We start from the raw sequence: 21,392 nt of genomic DNA on the forward strand, positions 1-21,392 counted from the left end.
ACATAACTCGCACCAACAGCACATGAGGATTCACATCGATCCAATATTCACACCCAAGCTCAGCGCAGAGTGAAAACCGAACTGAAGCTGCCAACAGGACACCACCTTCCTACTCAATCTTCACCCTACTAACCCCACCCGTTCTTCTTGTTTGCAGATCCACCTGAGCAGCACCTGGAGACCAATTCAGTTGGTGATGTGCGCAGTACAAATTACCATTAACATTAACTTCTCTCACTGCACAATGCAGATGTGTATTTATATGAGCACTCTGTACAATTATTTTGTATAAGTATGGGAAAAGCAGATGCAAAGGATTTGTAGAAGATTGTCAAGTGGCATTTGGTGTGTGGATGCTTAATATGGCTATAGGGTTTGTATATACAGTTTTTGAAAGGGATTGGTGGATGGATGTGTGACTGTTTGAAAGCAGCCATTGATGGAGAGTTACACATATAAAATTAAAAAGGTTATGCACCACCCGGTTCTTTTAATGATTCATGGCCTGGAAAGGGGACAGTGAAGAACGTGGATAGTTGTAAAGGTCCATCGATTATGGTCCTTATTGTATACTAGAGAAAAGCATTTGTTTCTTTCATATGCGTCTCTAGTATACATTTTTCCATTATTCCCATTAGCATAACAGAACATGCTAATGGCAATGTTAGAGAATCTTACTGCGTCTAACTACTTTACTGAGAAATGTAAAGTAGATGGAGTCTATGAAATAATTTTTTTAAGTTCTACTTTTTAACTCTGAAAGGTGGTTCCTAAAGGAACCTTTTTTGTGGTTTTTGATTATTATTGTTTTTTGGAGGAGAGTTTAGAACGTAAGGTGGGGAGGGAAATGAGGGAAGAGGCATCAACCCCCATATATGGAGGGGCGGTGGGACAGGGGAATATGTTGCGCATGTGTTGCATATACGATAGGGGGCAGTGTTTCTCATGCTCCTTGGGTACAGCTTCAAAAGCACTTAGAAATTGCTCCCCCCTGCAGAGTGGTGTGTTGCAGTATATGCAGAGGACTGTTGTCTTCGAAAGATAAAGATATGGATTAACAGCCTCTTTTATCCCTGGCCAGGTAGCTGGTGGGAATTTGTGTCCCATAGAAGTAGGCTGTGTGGTTACAGTATTGGTTGAGGAAGATGAGGTAGAGGAAGACAGCCTACTGCTTCCTAAGAAAGAAACAGCCTTTCTGAGAGCATCGCAGTGGTGGATTTGGTGTGGTACCGCATGGTGGTGGTCCCATAGGAGTACTGTCTAGGTAGTCCGCGACTGAGTACAACATTGCACTCAGTGCATTTCACTTTAGTAGCATTAGCCTTTGGTACATTGCCAGCAGTGGTAAAGAACTGCCACGCCCCTCTGAGTGCTAGAAGTAGGTACTTCCTCTACCTCATCTTCCTGGTCTTCTTGATCAAACTTTTTCTGTCTCGTGGGGTGGTAACACTTCTGCACCTTTGTCCCTTGATCACGGTGTTCACCAAGGGTCAGTTCTGGGTCCTTTTCTATTCTCCTTATATACCTCACTACTTGCTCCTATAATCTTTTCTTGTATCTTTGTACAATCGCATCACTTCTCTGCTGATACTCAGCTCTTTCTATATTTCTCGTCTTTCAATCCTGATATTCATCACACTCTTTCATCATGTCTTTCTGTGATAAAACCTTGGATGACCTCTCATTTTTTTACTTTAAATGCAGGAAAGACTTAGATCTTATTCTTTCCTGCTAACACTCTCCCTCCACACCCCCCTCCTCTGTCTTTTCCTCCCTCTACTCTATCTATATCTCCCACTGCACGTAGCCTTGGTCTTCACTTCGATTTCTAATCTTTCTTTTGCCTACCATTTCTCTCTCACCTCTCGTTCCTGTCGCTTTCACCTTTATAATATCCACAGAGTCTGTCCCTTCCTCACCTTTCATGCTACGAAACTTCTCGTCTCCTCACTTTTCTCGTTTATTGTATTGTTCTGTCATGCTCTTTGGCCTTCCCTGCTCACGCCTCGCTCCTCTCACATCAATCTATCACTCTTCTATTCTCTTACTTTGTCTTATTAACTATCGGGACTCAATCTCTCCTTCTCTTGCCTCTCTTGGTTGGCTACCCTTCCATTCTCAACTTAAATTTCAGTTTCTTGGTTTCCTTTTATAATCTCTTTATGGGCTCGCCACTGCCTATCTTGCTTCTCTTCTTTCCTTCTTTACTCCCTCTCGCACTCTTCGTTCTTTCTGTCTTTTCAGGCTGAATGTTCTTCGCCCCCCCATGTGCTCAATCCCGCTTTCGTTCCTTTCAGCTCCTTGCTCCTCTTCATTGGAACATGCTCCCCCTGTCTCTCCATTCTATTACTTCCTACTCTCTGTTCGTTGTTCCCTGAAAACTCAGCTGCTTCATTGTCCTTGATTGCTTGTTACTGGAAGTGTCTGAACGTCCACATGCATTACTGGTTTTTATGTACCGTTGTTTTCTTTCTATGTAAAGCGCTTTGGACGAAAGTGATATATAAAGCATAATAAAAATAGAAATACAAAAATGTCTTTTGAGGTATTGCGCTTCTTTCGTTGTATAGGTTTTCCAGCTGGTGATGGTGCCTCTTGGGGAGGAGTGATGGCAGTAGCTAATATTCTTGCAAGTATGTGCTCTGTGCTAGACTGTTAATGGATAATGAGTAAGAATAAGTGTAGGAGCTCTGCAAGGGTCCATTTTGAGTTTAAAAGTTCCTACATCAGCAGAAAGTGTGGATGCGTTTGTGGAAACGTCAACATGCCACACATCAGCGCGTGGTCACCTGACTCTGTACGGAAAGTCTGCAATGATGTCAGGCGTTGGCAAACATTGGCGAAAACAAAAACAGTGGAAAAAGTTGCAAAAAGTGTATAGAAGTGTTAACAATCATGCTATAAGGTGGGGAATGGCAGAGTTTTAAGGTGAAACTTTGTAAATAGGACATAAATTAATGTTGATAATCATGCACCAACATGTGTTTACTCCCTCTGTCCCCACAGGCCATCGCCACCCCTCTGGTCCCTTGTGTCCCCCCCTTCCCGCACACAGGTGTTGCCTGTTTTGCTTGATTCTTCTACCCTGCTCCCCCTGCCCCCTCTCCAGCCTACTTCTGCAGGAGTCTGTCCTGATACATTCTGGTTTCACCATCTCAGTCTTGTGGCCAATGCTGGATTTCACTTTTATGGACTTCATTGATTTGCGGTGCGTCAATCTTTCTCATGGTGGCCCTGAATCATGCTGTTCCCATCTTCATCTTGTATCCTGGCTTGCAACATTATATGTTACTACTGACTTCTGCAATTGTTTTCGCTCTCCACTCTTGCTTCTCCACTCTTTTCGACTGCTTACTCTCTGTTCTCTCCTCCTCTCCTTTTCTCCCTTTTCCTATCTCATCCCCTCCTCCCATTACTTTCTTCTATGCACTTACTCTCAGAATTGTCCCTGGACCTAGTATGATAGCAAACTCGTCTGTCTCCTGCCCCCTCCCCTTACTTGTTCCCCCCACCACTCCAGCATTATCTGAAATGTCGTCAGGCTTAGTATGATAGTCACTTGTTTTGTTCCTCCCCTTCCTTTCTGCACCCCTTTCTGCACCCCTCTCTCTCACCTTTTGTTGTCTCCAGCTCTACCAGAAATGCCGTCAGCCCTAGTACGGTAGTCGCCTGTCTGTTTCCATTTCCTTGCCACTCTCCCCCTCCCTTCCTTATCTATTTCTTATCTCTTGCACTATCAGAAATGTCGTCAGGCCGAGTACGATAGTTAATTTCACATCCTTACTGTTCATGGCCTGTAAGAATGTCATTGTATTTTTCCTTGGTCCCTCCCTTGCCTTGAAGTGCTTTGAAACACATTGTGTATAGGCGCTATATAAATAAACTATCATATCATCACATATGATGGAGTAAGTATGATATTAGTAAGTTGAAGGAAATTAAGGGTGCACTGGTAAAAACCTATGACATTCACTGAAAAAACTTTGTTAAAGGGACGTTATGGTTAAGTTGCACTAATAAAAACCTATGAAATTCAACAAAAAAACTTTGTTAACCTCTTAAGTGCCATTGAGGTTCCCCCCCAGTGCCAATGGTTTTTTTTTAAAATCGCGGTATTCACCGCCCAAACCCGCCAACATTTCCCCCCTCATTAACCCCTTAAGTGCCACCGACGAGCCGGCTCGTCGGTGGCAACTTGGAGCGGTTTTTACCGACGAGCCGGCTCGTCGCTGGCATTTAAAGGGTTAAATGGACTTTATGGTTACAAGTAAAATCAAAATACCTCTGAAATTTGCCAGCTATGGTAAGCTAAGCAACCATAACTCGCGCCACCACCCTGCACTGCTAAGACTAACACCTATGACATGAAAGATGATGGTTTTACTTGTAACCATAACATCACTTTAACAACGTTTTTTCATTGAATTTCATGGGTTTTTATTAGTGCAACTTAAGCATAACGTCCCTTTAACAAAGATTTTTCAGTGAATATATATTCAGTGAAACAATTTGTGAAAGAGACGTTATAGTCAAGTTGCGCAAATAAAAACCTTTCAAATTCACTGAAAGAAATGTGTTGAAGTGACATTATGGTTGTGACATAAAATCTAAAAAACAACCCAATGTCCTGATTACAGTAAGCTATGCAACCATAACTCACACCCCCAACATGCACTGTTTAGACTAACACACAGGACATCAGACTACACGCTAGAATGACAAGAGGCTGATGATACCTGGAAATACCTCAGAGTACATCGTTTGATAAAACCTCAGGTTAGAATAACAGAAGGCTGATGGCAGTACTTGAGAACACCTGGGAATATAACCAGGGCATTTTGAGAGAGTGCCCAAGTGCTGTGCATCAAATTCAGCAGGGCTACCTAGTGCATCGTGGAGGGTGAAAATGCGTTCCGTCTACAATCGCAACCCTGGCTGTCGTGCCCAGAGTGGCTGCATGAGATGGCAGGGGCTATTTGGTTGCATGGAATGGGGTACTCTATGTGGCGTTGTTGAGTGTCACAGTTGTCATTCCAAAGTGGGCACTTCACGTTGTTCTACCGTCTGTGTGGCCTAGCATTGGCGTCTGGTGCAAGGTGTATGTCAGGCAGATGAGAGTCATCTACTCCAAGATGTCTGCCACTGTTCCGCTCTTCTTCCCTGGTTGGACCCGGTCGCAGCTTCCTTCCTGTCAAACAGTGCTGAAGAAAGGCAGCTGGTGACAGGGAGAAGCCATGTCATGTGCACCGTCTCCTCAGTGACGGCTGAAGGTTTCAGCATCTCTTGGTTCATGGCCCTCTGGTCTCATCTGGTCCTGATGCCATCCATTGTGCAAGAGGTTTTATTGTGCCTTGTGCTTCTGTCCTCCCCCAACACCAGAGGGGTGCGGCTCCTGAGATATTCTGCATTGATGGGCTGTGTGAGAAACCTGAGGGTATCCTCACGGTGTCCAGTCATAATGTCGAATACAATAATATCGAAAGTCAAAATGTCGAAAAAAAAATGTCGAAAATAAAAATTTCGAATTACAAAAATGTCGAATTTTTTTCGATTTTTTTTCGAATTAATGTTTAAATAAATAATTAATTAATTATATTTTATAAAACATATATTTTTTAAATGGTTAAAGGTATATCCATAATGAGTGGGGGGGATGGGGAGGAGGGGGGGGGTTGGGGTAGGGGTTTGGGATGGGGTTTTTTAATAATTAATTATTTAATTAATGTTTTATTAAATACTTTTTAAAAAAAATTAAAGGTATATCCATGGGGGGTGTTGGGGGGGATGGGGAGGAGTGGAGGGTTGGGGTAGGGGTTTGGGATGGGGGGTTTGGGGGGGACCCCCCCAATAAAAAACGTTAGTATGTGTGACATTTTACATAGTTATTTTAACATTGGTTTTTCGATTTTTTTTCGACATTTTATTTTCGAATTAATGACTTTTTCTATTATATGTATGTGTTTTCGACATTTTTGAATTCGACATTTTTTTTTCGACATTTTTGTAATTCGACATTATTTTTTCGATATTATGACTATAAACCTATCCTCACACCTTGTCCTCTTGGATCTTCTACTCAGGTGGCCATGGAAAGGCCATCGCTTTTGGATCCTGACCTTAGGGGTGGAGATGCACGGTAGGATCACCTGGGTGGTGGGTTTTTGGGGATTGTGGAGAAGATGCCCGCAGGCAAGACATGGTACCCCCCTTTTCCCTTTGAGAATGAATCCTACCCTCCCCCTTCCTTCAGAGGGTATTGTCAGCCCATATCTCTGTCAAGCACACAGTATGACCATAAAAGTTATCCCTTTAAAGCTGAGACGAGGAAGAGGCGACTAGGAGTAATGCACACTCCTAGTCAGTTTCACCACTATGGTACTGGGACGAGGAAGATGCCTGCAAAGGATCAGGCTTGTCATGGTAATTGCTACAATGAGGGTCAGGAATATTACTCACAGCTACAGCCTGTTGAGAGGCTACAGGTGCTTAAAAGCAGACCTACGCGGCAAAGCAGAGGGAACCTGCCTGGAAAAAAGGTAGCAGATGTGCAGCGAGGAGCAGGCTGCACTGGAAAAGAGAACATTGTGTGTTCTCAGTAGAGGAAAGAGGTGCCGCAACCCAGGCAGGCCGCGAGAGGACCAAAACCCCAACATTTGCCAGTGTTACGCATTCCCAGCTGGAGCTAGGGAACACAGAGAACTCCTGACTGCCTGATGGTTTCGCAAAAGCGAGCGCTGCTCGCTGTTACTCCCAACGCCTATCCGGGAGCGGAGAGCCAAATGAAGAAAGGTGTGAGGATGCCCGATGAAGCAGAGCAGCTCCGGTGAGTACGAGCGACAGGATACTTGTACCAGGGTGCTCTGGGGAAATTGTGAGACCGTTAATATTTGTGCGCAAGCAAAAGGCACAAAACAAGAGGGTTTGGAACCCGGTGGCCAATATTGAATACCGAACTACAGAAGGGACATGCAAATCATGTGAAATGATGGCACAAGTGAAGAACAGATACATGCTATGTTAAAAAGAGTGACATGTGTCACAAGCAATAAGAAACAACGTGAACATGTTTAAACACTTACTGTTATGACCTAAACGAAAGGCACGTAGAAAGGGCTAGTTGCTGAACTCAGAGGGACAAGGTGAATGCAAGGTGGTGGAAAAAGACATAGTGCCTCATTACACGGTAGGCGTTTTACCGGTACCAGTAAACCCTTACCGCCTTACTACGAGGTCCCTTTGCGGGTTGGGGAATTTAACGTCTGCTTTTTGCAGGCGTTAAAAACCAACCCGCAAAGGGACCAGGGAGCTAATTACGGTACCACAATTTGCAGTGCAGTAATTAGCACCTTCCCCATTCCCATTATGCCCTATGGGGCAAAAATGGGAATGGGGAAGGGCAATGGGGGAAGGGGGAATTACCGCCCCACCAACCTTGGAATAGGGCAGTAATTCCCCTTTCCACCAAGGAGGTGCCGGTATTTTACCGGCATGGACCAAGGTGCTAAAGGCACCTTGGTCCACCGCCATCCGTGTAATGAGGCCCATAGACCACCAAACAAGTTGAATGCAAGTTGTGGCAAAGCCAAAAGACCGTCAATACACAAATGGTAACAAAGCCTTAAAGTGCCAAAGAGAGAAAGAGAAACCGTTGGGTGCTAACACTGGTGCTAGGTGGAAAGCAGCCAGTGTTAATCAGAAAGGCCTAAAGAACAGCATAAAGTGCTTAGGGTTACAGGTTGCATGACCTGCAATGGGTGGACTGTGTGGTCTGACAACTGCTCCTAGACCGAGTAGAGTTTTTGATTTTGCGTGCTTTTGACAGGTAACTGCAGTTATCTGTAGTACATTGATAACCGCAGTTATGGGGAAAACATTTTTTTTAAAGACAGCATTAATGAGTTCAAGACAATAAAGGGGGAATTTTACAGCTACAGTGAGGTGGGTGGTAACAGGCATGACCGAAGGCTAAGGCTCTTGGTTACTTTAAGAAACTGAATGGCTCAATATGGAAAGTAGCCATGGCCGAAGGCCATGCCTAGTGGGCGCCAACGAAACCTAGTGGGCAACTTGTCAAGGGGCCACAGCGAAATGCCATGTCTAGTGTGCCAAAAAAGAAACCTAGTGGTGTGGCCACTAGGAAGGCCATGGCTAGTGGCCCCATTTGGGAAACCTATTGGAGAAATGTGTAGAGTGGCCACCGCCGAAGGCCATGGCTAGTGGGACTGGAAAGGAAGGCATTGGTTTAAAAGATACAGTGGGCACAGCTGATGGCAGTGCTCAGTGCCCAGGGTTGAAGGCTGTCGGGAGGAAGATGAATGTGTCCCCCAGCATACAGGGAGTCAGCCCCTCCCCCGTCTCTATACCGCAACAATGGGAGAAGTGTACCAGCCTTGGCGACTGCCCCCACCCCCCTCCACCACCATATTTCAGACACAAAAGATGTTATTCACTTAAAATACCCTATCGGCCTTGGCTTGGAATGATCAAAGAAGAGATGAGACTACACGGTCTGGCATATATGAACCTGCTGTAAGCCAATAAATGACGAAAGCAAGTGACATCATCCCACCCCTGACACATGCAGACTCAAAAGACATGAAGCAAATATGCAGTCGTCGTGAAGCTACACAAACAGTAGCTCAACCTGCATGCATACATGAAGAATATACATTGCGCACAACAGACACTAGATAACATAATCAAATATATATCCGCTGTAATGCAAAATGCAGAAGAATACATATAAGCTCGTTTAAGGCAGAAACGCAACAGTAAAGACAAGACCTTTGGATAAAATAGATTGCGCTGCCAGACTGAAATGAACGGGTAAGCTTGAAGGAACATCAAAGCTGCAGGAAAAACAAACCTGCTGAATTAGCTAAAAGAAATAAATATGAATAAACCAGACAGTAGCTGCCTCAGCACGCCAAGGTTATTGAAGAAAAAGGAGGTTTGGACAAGCACTGAGGAGCGGAAATAGATAAACAGTTCCAAAGCGCAATACATATTTCTCTTAAATTAAATAAAGCATGAAGATAACCTTCGAGAACCATGTGCTCAATAATTAAGCCCAACACTGAGGGAGGAATAGCACGAACAAGTCTCCAGCGGACACAGAGGGTAATAGCACCCATAATAAAAATGGTTAAAATCCTGGTAAAATCAGAGGATAGTAATTCAAAACGTGACCTCCTCCCACGCGACCCAGAGTTGAGGAACAAGGGCTATTCATTAGCTCCAGACAAAGAAAATTCAACACCTTCACTCCCTCCGAATTCTCAGAATAAAAGATGCAAGATAGCGCCTAGTTCAAAGCTGAAGCCCTGGCTCGTGGCCTGGGAAATCGGAGATGGTGTGTTATAATTGGGAGAAGCGGCGGCACCTGCATGTCTATACTTTGCCAAACAATCATTAATCTCAAAAGGTGTTGTTTTGCAACAGTTGCACAAACCAATTTAAAGACTCAAGGACGGCATACGACTGCCATTATCAATTTAGTGGTGGTTTAGGTAGAGTCATCAGATAGCGTAAAACCAGTCAGAATGGTGACTCATATAAATTATATATGTATATGATACACCTACCCCAATCCCACCTTCCAGTAGGTTTTACTAACTAAGATACAGGTTGTGACATCAGAAGTGACATATTTTTTCCTTTTAAACCGTTCTTCTCCATCTTGAAGTCAGAGAGCTTTGAGACATGTGTGCTTGACAGCTTCTCCTGTTTTTACGGTTGTTAAATAAAAACAGGCAATTTTTGTAATTTACTCGGACTCTTCCGTTTTTGGGCCCGGGATTTCCTGGCCTACCAGGTCTGCTCAGGGCTGGGGTTTAGGACCCTCCATTCCATGACCCTGGCTAGTGGGCCCAAAAGACATGTATAGTGGCCACAGCCAAATCGTGTGGCCACCTAGTGAGTCCAAAAGAAAGATATTGGGGGAACGTGTACAGTGGGCACGGCCGAAGGTCATGGCTAGTGGCCCGTAAAAAAACGGGTATAACAAAACCCTTGAAATTCACTGAAAAAAAGTTTGTGAAAGTGTAGTTATGTTGAGCAGATTTAAAGCAACAAAACCCTTGAAATTCAGTGGATGTGGGCAGTCATGACCAACTGAACTTGGCACGCTCCTGTTGATGTCCCCCATAATGCTTTGTCCCCCATAATGCCATTTTGTATGTCATTGTGAATCCCTTCTCTTATTATATGTACGTGCTCATGGGCTTTGCACGGGAACGCTCCGAGTTAAGCTGGTCATGACTGCCCACATCTGCTGAATTTAGAGTTTTTTTTTTTTTACAGTAAATCTGCCCAACTTAACTGCACCTTAACTAACTTTTTTTCAGTGAAAAAAAAAAAATAAAAATAATAATATATATATATATATATATATATATATATATATATATATATATATATATATTTCAATACATGTACTACATACATACTTTATTGGGTCAATCTTATTAACAAAGGCATTTTTTAGAAAGACAATTGCATAGGGCAGGGGCCACATTTGGTGGATACGAGTGCTGGAAACTAATACAGTTCGCAAGAAGGGAAAATGCAACATTCTCTAAAGTACCCTCTGCATCCCACCCACTACACCCCAAAACACCCCTAGTCCCAGAAGCCACAACACCACACCCCAAAACATACTCACATTCAGGACCCACGATACCACAATCCAAACACCCTCACACCCAGAACCCACCGCAGCACACCCCAAAAAACACTCACACTCAGAACACAGGATACCACACCCCAGAATATCCACACACACAGAACCCACCATACCGTACGTCAAAGAATCCCCACATCCAGAGCCCACTACATTACACCCCAAAACAATCCACATCCATAGCCCTACACACCACACCCCAAAATACCCCCATTCCCAGAACCTACCACACCACACCCAAATCAGCCTCACATCCAGAGCCCATCAAACCACACCCCAGAAAATCCCTACATACAGAGCCCACACCATCACCCCTAAAACAACCCACAACCAGAGTCCACCACACCACAAACAACCCTGCACCCTGAGTTCACCACACCCAAAACACCCCATCCAGAGCCCACCATGCCACACCGCAAAACACCCTCAAATCAATACTGAGCCCACCACACCCCACCCCACCACAAAACACCCCACAAGAGCCCACAACTTCACACCCCAAAGGACCCCTATCCACACCACACCCCAGAACACTCCCACATCCATAGCTCACTGCACCTAAAACACTCTCACATCCAGAGCCCATCAAGCCATACCCCAAAACATCTTCTGCATCCAGTGCCCACAATAAGACACCCTAAAACAACCCACATCTGGAGCCCACCACATCCCAAAACATCCCCATCCAGAGCCGACCATGCCACACCTCCAAACATCCCCTTACCCAGGGCCCACAACACCACATCCCATAACACCCTCACATCCAGAACACATGATACCACACCCCAAACACTCCCACACCCAGAACCCACCACAGCACACTCCAAAACACCCGCACACCAAGAACACAGGATACCACACCCCAAAATATCAACACACCCAGAACCCACCATACCACCTGTCAAAAAATCCCCACAACCAGAGCCCAACACACCACACCCCAAAACACCCCATGCCCAGAACCTAGCACACCACACCACAAACCCCCCCACATCCAGAGCCCATCAAATCATACCAAAGAAAATCACCACATCAGAATCCACAACCTCACCCCCTAAAACAACCCACATCCACAGCTCATCAAACCACAAACAACCCTTAGTCCACCACACCCCAGAAAACCCCCATCCAGAGCCAACCATGCAACACCTCAAAACACCCTCAAATCAACATCGCGCCACACCCCACCAGAAAACACCCCCACAACAAGAGCCCACAACATCACACCTCAAAGGACCCCGTATCCAGAGTCCACCGCACCACACCCCACATCACTCCCACATCCATAGCCCACCACACTTAAAATACTCCCACACCCAGAGCCCATCAAACCATACCCCTAAACATCCCTGCATCCAGCACCCACAATAAAACACCCTAAAACAACCCACATCCTGAGCCCAGCACACCCCAAATAAAAACCTACAACCTGAGTCCACCACACCCCAAAACATCTCCATCCAGAGCCTACCATGCCACACCTCCAAGCATCCCCTTATCCATGGCCCGAAACACCACATCCCATCACACCCTCACATCCAGAACCCATGATGCCACACCGCAAACACCCCCACACCCAGAACCCACCACAGCACACTCCAAAACACCCGCACACCAAGAACACAGGATACCACACCCCAAAATATCCACACACCCAGAAACCAGCATACCACATGTCAAAAAATCCCCACACCCAGAGCCCAACACACTACACCCCAAACACCCCATGCCCAGAACCTAGCACACCACACCACAAAACCCCCACATCCAGAGCCCATCAAATCCTACCGAAGAAAATCACCACATCAGAATCCACAACCTCACCCCCTAAAACAACCCACATCCACAGCTCATCACACCACAAACAACCCTTAGTCCACCACACCCCAGAAAACCCCCGTCCAGAGCCAACCATGTAACACCTCAAAACACCCTCAAATCAACAGCGCACCACACCCCACCAAAAAAACACCCCCACAACAAGAGCCCACAACATCACACCTCAAAGGACCCCGTATCCAGAGTCCACCACACCACACCCCACATCCAGAGCCCACCACACCTAAAACACTCCCACATCCAGAGCCCATCAAGCCATACCCCAAAACATCCCTACATCCAGCGCCCACAATATGACACCCTAAAACAACCCACATACTGAGCCCACCACACCCCAAAGAAAAACCTACAACCTGACTCCACCACACCCCAAAACATCCCCATCCAGAGCCCACCATACCACACCTCCAAACGTCCCCCTATCCAGGGTCCACCACATCACAACCCAAAACACCCCCACTTCCAAAGCGTACCACTCTCCCATAATTCTCCGACAACCAGAGCCCATCACACCCCAAAACAACCCCCATCCAAAGCACACTACACAACACCCCAAAATACCCCCAGCTCCAAAGCCTGCAATAGCACACCCCAAACACTTCCACACCCCAAAACTGCAAATCCAGAGCACACCCCATAACACCCCAAAACACCAAACTAAAAGCCTACTTCTTTGCCTCTGAGTTACCCTCTTAACCCACCTCTCATCTGCCTTCTAGCTAACATGCTTCCCTCCCCCCTAACCTGCCTCCGTCCCTCACTTCCTCAGGCTCCACTCCAGCACTTCACCCACCATGGTCACATCCCCGAGCACAGCTGGCCACACCGCCTACATGCGCTTCAAAATGTCCAATGTTGATTGTCCTTCATCGTTGTAAGTCGACCCGTGCATTGTCCCCGGTGACTGTTCCATTTACTCTGTAATGCTTTAATGCCTTGATGTACCTCTGCACCCCGTTTCCGAGCAGTGACGAGGCGGAGGAGAGGCACGGAACAGAGATACATTCTCCACTCTGAATTCCTACTCCAAAATGTCAGTGCAGTTCATGGTACATCTAGGCGTACAAGGCATGGATTCCCATGGAAGGCCAGGGGGGGTCCAGAGGAATCCATTAGTAAACACTGCCTGCAAAGCGTGGTTGCAAGTGGCCTTTACTTTTCCACGAGACGGAGTGCAACTTTGAAAGAGTAATATCGAGGTTTTTTTTTCTGGTCCACTCCGCCTCATGGACCTTTGTAATTGTCTGGGGGGCGAGGGGGTCGCGCAGCGTGAAACTGATTATACTGGTGCTCACCCGCAAGCCATTTTGATTTTCATAAAAGTGACCGCGTTAGGCTCAGAGGGGAGCAGTGAAATCAGCCTGGACAGACATACAGCCTTGGATTTAGAATCGATGCCAAATGCAGCCCCTACAACCCCAACGTTAGCACTTAGGGTGAAAGGTCCACTGCTCGACCCCCCAACTGGTCATATTTTCTTTGGTCTAAATTTTGTTACCGTTTTTTACCACCGAAATGTAGATGTTGGGTGGGTGTCAGGCTATATTTGTTTTGCAGGGGTTGGAGGGGGGGTGGGGGGCAGTGGGCGGGTCTCCCCTAACACTCTGTGATACAAAAAGTGTTAAGAAAAATTGGAGCAAAAACAATTGTAGCAGGTAAGTTTGGTGAATAGACGCACATCTGCATTACACCTTGGGGGGCCCTCGCATACAGTTTCAAAGTTCACAAGGTAGAGTGGAAAAAGAGAGATTAAAACCGGGGCGCCCCTGGATATTACTCTTATCTTTTCCTCTCTGACTGGTGAAAGAATAAATGCCTCTTGAGAAGGATGCTTCTGCAGATGGCCGTCACTGAGGGATTGCTGTGGAGTCCGGCTGGCCTTCCGCAGATGCTAAAGCCAGACAGATGCCCTTCACCCCTGCATGACATGAACTGCACAGAGGAGACGGAGGAGGAGCGCTCAGTGGAGATCGGATGTCCGACCCTCCTCGGCCTTGTCAATGCATCAACATAGGGAGGAGAGGTCAGTCACGCTGTTAAATCATTAGGCCGTGCTTTCAGGCCCTGATGGGCGAGGTCGCTCAACATAAAGAAGACTCAGTACAGAGGGGAAGCTGCGTGCAGTGGGGAGGGGTTGGTATAGGGGGCCCGCTCTATATTGAGGGGCAGATCAGTATAGTGACGTAGGCTCCGTATGGAGAGTTGGGTTCAGTATAGAGGAGAAGGCACAGTAAAGAGGGGAAGGCACAGTAAAGAGGAGAAGGCACAGTAAAGAGGGGAAGGCACAGTAAAGAGGAGAAGGCACAGTAAAGAGGGGAAGGCACAGTATTGAAGTGCAGATTCTCAAAAACTGGATTTTTTTTTATAAGCAATTCACGGCGACGGGCAAAGGGCAAATCCTGGTGAAATGCCCTTCCTTCCCAACACTAATGTATGCCAGGGGGCGCTGCCGCGCGTCTTTGCGCTACTGCCCAGACCCTCCTGGAACGCGTAGGTTTCTAAAGGTGGCGCAAATGAAAGAAGCGCATTCTCTGCGCTCATCATATCTGCGCTTCATTTCGAGTCTCTGTGCCTTAGACTCAGTATTGAGAATCAGGCACAGCACAGAGGGAAAGGTTCAGCGTAGGGAGGAAGGCTTGCTTTAGCGGGGTAGCCTCCGCTCGGTTTAGAGGGGCAGGGTCTGTATGGAGAGGGTCCTGTGCTTTTTAAAGTGTTACACACCCGTCGGCATTCCTGTAGCACAGCATCGCCTTGCGGCTGCGGCCAGGCCAGTGATGCTCTCCCCACTGCAGGAAAGCATGGCTGCCTGCTGCCACCTGCTGGCCGCGCCTGGAATTGCCGTGAGTCCCTGGGACTTTTGCACCTTCCGTTTTAGGGTGCACGCCATACCTGCCTACATTTGAAAATCAAAATTCCTGAGATTTATGCCCCGCCCACAGCCACACAAGACTCCGCCCATTTGCACATGGCTCCGCCCACACGTCCAACAGGTAAACTCGGTTGTTGTAGGCTTCTGTTTGTTTACTATAGCACTGAAAATAATTCATTCAATGCTATAGTAAGCAAACTGAAGTCGCCGCCGCCGCAATAATGCTGCTTTCAATCCATGTCACTGGATTGAAAGCAGCATTATTCCTGCTGCAGCGCCGCCTTCATTTTGCTTACTATAGCATTGAATGAATGATTTTGGTAAGCAAAATGAACGTGGCACCGCCGCCGTAATAATACTGCTTTCAATCCAATTATATGGATTGCAAGCACTATTATTACAGGGATCGGGGGTCGCATTGAGCACCGTTTCCGGGTCCCGCCCAATTCTCCATCCGATTGGCTACCGGCGGCAGCCAATCAGGTGGAGAATATGACGAGACCCGGAAAGAATCTCAAAATTCCTGAGATTCACGGGACTTTTCCGGAGACCCGGAGAAATGCTTAAAATTCCGGAGTCTCCGGAAAAATTCCGGAGGTTAGGCAGGTATGGTGCACGCGCGGGCTGTCAACATGTCTTCGATCGTGAGGCTGATCAATGCCTCTGAACGGCTGCCAGGGGCCGGTGGGACTCAGATGTGCCTTTCAAAGGTGGGTGGGATTGGCAAAAAGTTAGTCACATGTCAGGCAGGCAGGCTTACTACAGGACATTTTGATGTTTAATTTCACTAACCTCAGACTTCTGATCTTAGTCTTTGTATGACCCCTGATCTCATGCACTGTGCAGACTTGTGCTTCTAGCCACTGCACCCTATACCTATTGTGCTTCTAGCCACTGCACCCTATACCTACTGCATTTCGAACCTAGATGCTTGTGTATTCTAGCCTCAGACCTTGATTTTAGTCACTGTGCAGACTTGTGATTCTAGCCACTGAACCCTCTACCTACTGCATTTCGAACCTAGATGCTTGTGTATTCTAGCCTCAGACCTTGATTTTAGTCACTGTGCAGACTTGTGATTCTATACCTACTGCATTTCGAACCTAGATGCTTGTGTATTCTAGCCTCAGACCTTGATTTTAGTCACTGTGCAGGCTTGTGATTCTAGCCACTGCACCCTATACCTACTGCATTTCGAACCCAGATGCTTGTGTATTCTAGCCTCAGACCTTGATAGCATCAGACCTTGATTCTACTCACTGTCACACCCACAGTCACCACCGAGTCACCTTTTAGCGGACCCACTCCCATGCTGACTCCCTACACCAAGATCGGCAATTAGTCGCAGCTCTACCTACCGAACCAGCATTCAGATAACTCACACCGGCCAGATTGACCGACCACTTAACACAGAATTACCATGCTCCTGCCCTCTCTTACAGACCTCTCCCAACTCCCACACCTTGCTACAAGCCTCCTCCTCACCATGGCTCTCGCTTCCATTGCCTTATGCGCTCCCGAGGATAGAAATATGAGATTAAGGGCTAGACTGTCCCACCACCATGAACCCTCATCCCACAGAACCATCAGAGGTTATATTGACTTATCTAACAAATGCACACAATACCCCAACCCTACCCTCCCGCTTACCACCAACCTGACAACTAACCATACAACCATACAAGGAAGAACCCTAACTAAAAACGTCAAACTCAATACCACCTTACCCACCAGCACCTTAGCACTAATGGGGTCCCTCATCAATGCTAGATCTTTGGTCGCTCATGCCACAGAGATTTCAGACACCTTAATTAACGAAAACCTGGACATACTGGTCATGACAGAAACCTAGCTCCACGAGGCTTCAGGCCCTGCGATCATGCCAGCAGTACCAGAGAACTATCAAATATTAAGAGCTGACAGACACACTTCCAGAGGAGGTGGCCTTGCCATTATTCATAAATCTAACTTACCAACTAGGCTAACCACCCCCTTGCCATACCAGTCCTGTGAACTCTTGACTGCCAAACTCCAACCTTCTTGCAACCGGACCCTTACTATCCACGTGATCTACAGACCACCTGGACCTCTAGGATCCTTTGAGGATGAACTCACCGGCATCCTGTCCAACAACACCAAAGACCACGCACAAACCCTCCTACTGGGTGGCTTCAACCTCGGCTTCAATGACCACAACGATAAACATGCCCTCACCATAACCTCTCTACTAAAAGACCATGGCCTGACACAAAAAGTCATTACCCCCACACACTCCAAAGGAAGGACTTTAGATTGGATTGCTGACCTGAATTGCAACATCAGCATCACTAACATAACACCTCAATCCTGGACAGATCACCATCTCATCACCTTTTCTACCACACTTGATCTTACCCATCCCAAACCCATAATCATGGCCCCGCCACTCACCACCAGGTGCAAAAAAGATATCACAGCAGAACCTCTTCTACCCCACCTTCTCCCCACCCTCGATAACCTAGACAACAACGCTGACCCCACTTACTCGTGGAAATCTACAATAGTACGGTAACCAAAGCACTGGACACCATCGCCGCGCTCAAAACTCGTAAAAGCAGACAACTCTCTCATCTGAACAACTGGTTCACACCTCAACTGAAAGAATTAAGAACTCAGAAAATAAAGTTGCAATTAATCTGTCGCCACTCACCCTCCGAGGAGAACAAAACCAAGCTTACCAATCACTCCAAACTGTATAAAAAGGAAATCATTAGTACCAAAAAGAACACCTATAACGACAGGATAACTAAAGCCACATCCGACACCAAGGAACTATTCTCTATCCTCCGCGAAATGCAATCACCCATACCTCAGACCGACAATACCTCTAAGATAAATCAGGGTGCAGCAATATACAAAACGCCCTCGCAGGTAAAATCAGCTCTCTCCAAACTAAAATTGCCAATAAAAAAGCCTCCTTACCCTCACCTTCTGACCTATCTCTGGCAGCCGGGGCCCCACAATCGCCTCTCAACCCAGCCCAAAGCACGCCCAAGCCGTTCACTTTCAAACAAATAACCATACCAGAGACTGTAAAAATCATACTCTCGCTAAAACCCTCAAACTGTAAAGGAGACAACTGTCCACCCCAAATTATCAAGGATGCAGCCAGAGACTTGGCCCCCTTGATCTCCAAGCTCATCAATGCCTCCTTCAGGTCAAACCTTGTACCCAACAACCTCAAACAATCCTAGGTACTCCCCCTGCTCAAAAAACAAACTCTTGACCCCGCCATACCGACCAACTACAGACCCATTACCACCGTCCCCTTCCTACTAAAAATTGTCGACAGAGTAGCTTACCTGCAAATTCAGGACTACTTGGAAACCAACCATCTATTAGGCTCACGCCAATCGGGCTTCCGCCCCCTTCATGGCACTGAAACAGCCTTGATTGACCTCAAGACCAAAATTGACGAGCTGAAGGACAATGGAAAATCAGCTATGCTACTCCTCCTTGACCTATCGGCGGCCTTTGACTTGGTAGATCATGCAGTCCTCTGCAATCACCTAAGTTCAGCCGCCCATTTCTCAAGTGACACCATAGCCTGGGTGCAATCCTTCCTTGCAAACCGTACAATGAGAGTCTTCTCCCCCTTAGCAGCTGCTGATCCAATTCAAGTCTCTTGCGGCGTCCCCCAAGGATCCTGCGTATCTCCCACGATGTACAACATCTTTACCAAGCCCTTATTCGACAAGTTGGACAGACTGGGTGTCATCTATACAAATTATGCTGATGACACTCAGATCCAACTATGCGGAAGATTCGGCCTTGCTAAACAAGATATACCCCATCCCATGGCCTCTGCCTGAATGACGACAAAACAGAGCTACTAATCCTGGGCACCGAAACAGCAATTAAAAAACTTGATCCCAACTATATGTCATTTAACATCGACAACAATGTCATTAAAGTGTTGCCTGCAGTCAAATCCCTTGGCGTGTATCTTGACTCAGCACTCACTTTCAAGAAGCAAATCAATACTCTCACATCCTCCACAGCATATACTTGTAAATTAATCTGAGCCTGCAGACCTTTTCTATCCAAGACCAGCTGTATCGCACTGGCAAATGCACTAATCATATCCAGATTGGACTATTGCAACGCCTTGTATGCAGGTTCAAACAAATATATCCTAGATAAACTACAAACTCTCCAAAATAACGCTTTAAGAGCAGCCTTAAACATCCCATCCAGAAATCATGTATCTGCCGCCAGAAGAAACATCCACTGGCTAAAAATCAAGGACAGGATCACCCTAAAAAAACTCTCCCTCACATCTAAATGCCTCAACAACATAGCTCCCCCTTACCTGATAGAGAGAATCACCCAGAGGTCTTCAAACCGTCCCACTAGAAGGGCCAGTGCAGACACCTTAATGGTGACCAGATACAAAAGAAGTTCTGCCGGCGGATCCAGTTTCCCGGTCATAGCAGCCCAAACCTGGAACAGACTACCCATTAACCTCAGAAGTGACCAACCCTACCCTAGCTTCAGATGCCAGGCCCTCATCTGGCTTCGTACCAATGACACATAACCAATCTGAACATTCTGACTCGCCATCAATGCTCACCCTCTTGCCTCCTGCTTGTCCAACCTCACCTCAATGATCTCACCTTACCAACACTTGTAAATACTGTCTCTACTGCCTTTTATTTGTGTATCATTCTGTAACCAAGTTCTCAAGTATTCTTGTAATGTTTGTGCCCTTCTACCTTCGGGTTTGGTTTAGCGCTATATCAAATAAACAAACAACAACAACAACATATGCAGGGATGTCTTTGTGATTTTCTTGGAAGTGTTGATGGATGCAAGACGCATCTTAGACCGTGGGCACAGTGGAGCAGGCTTTCTGGCTTTGGTAAATTATTTTGGAGGTGGGGTGAACTGCCCAAATCTTGTGACGTTTCATCGGGAGAGAAGCCGAGATGTATTTTGCAGACATGCCAACCCTCCCGATTTAGAACTGAAAATTATTGAAAATATTGCTATTTTTCATGTTCTTCCGCCTAAAATAATTCTAGCACAATGCATGCCTATGGGGAAATTAATTTCTCCCGAATTCTCTCATGAAATCTCCCTCCTAGTGTCGAAAGAGAAAGTATATCATGCCTCCTATTGTAATAAATATATTAATATTGGCCTACGCCAAGCTGCTCGAAAGTCGCTTGCGAAAGAAATCCGTATTGCAAGGTCCTGACCTTAAATCCATGTAAGCCGCCATTTTAGGTCAAACCACCATTTTAGGATTCGCTTTGTAAAAGTCACCCTGTGAGTTAAAATGGTGGACGATGTCATTCCAGAATACAACATGGCCGTCTTGACCTCTGTACATAGCTAATGTGTAACTTGCCTGCAGGCCACTTGTTAGGTCGTAGACTGAGACCTTGTCCTTCGTTGACCTGTGTGTAAAAGGATTACTCGTGCAATGAAACTAATCCAAGAGCATATGTTGAAACAATGCATTCAAATACTGAACATAGAACATCTGTTTAAATAAATTGTATTAATGTTTGAGAAGGCCTGCATGGAAAATCTTAGAATACACAGTTAGTGCATAGGATTGTTGATACATGTATTAACGGCAAACCAGTTATATGCGGTTGTTCGAGACTTGGCACGAACCCTAGATCGGTGATGTATTAAAAGGAATATTAACCCGAAGTGGGGCTGGACATCGTGCTCACCGAATGTATAAAAAGCGAATGCATTCTAATGTACAACGTCTCTCACTGAACACACTGAACCCCGCTGGAGTTCGTTGTGTTGTACTGAGGGCCGATAGCTATCTGATTTTGCTCTGTTTTTGTAACTGGATTCAGTATAAAATAAAGTACTTTGTATGTTCCTTTGTAACCCGTGTTCGGTGTATTTCCTTCTGCGGTACTCAGCCTCGATATTTTGATTCTGTTTTCACAGTTGGCACCCGAATAGGGACCCTCAAGATTGATGCTGGATTGTTGA

Source organism: Ambystoma mexicanum, chromosome 8 (genome assembly GCF_040938575.1).
Source record: "Ambystoma mexicanum isolate Mex_15411 chromosome 8, UKY_AmexF1_1, whole genome shotgun sequence".
NCBI classification, from domain to species: Eukaryota; Metazoa; Chordata; class Amphibia; order Caudata; family Ambystomatidae; genus Ambystoma; species Ambystoma mexicanum.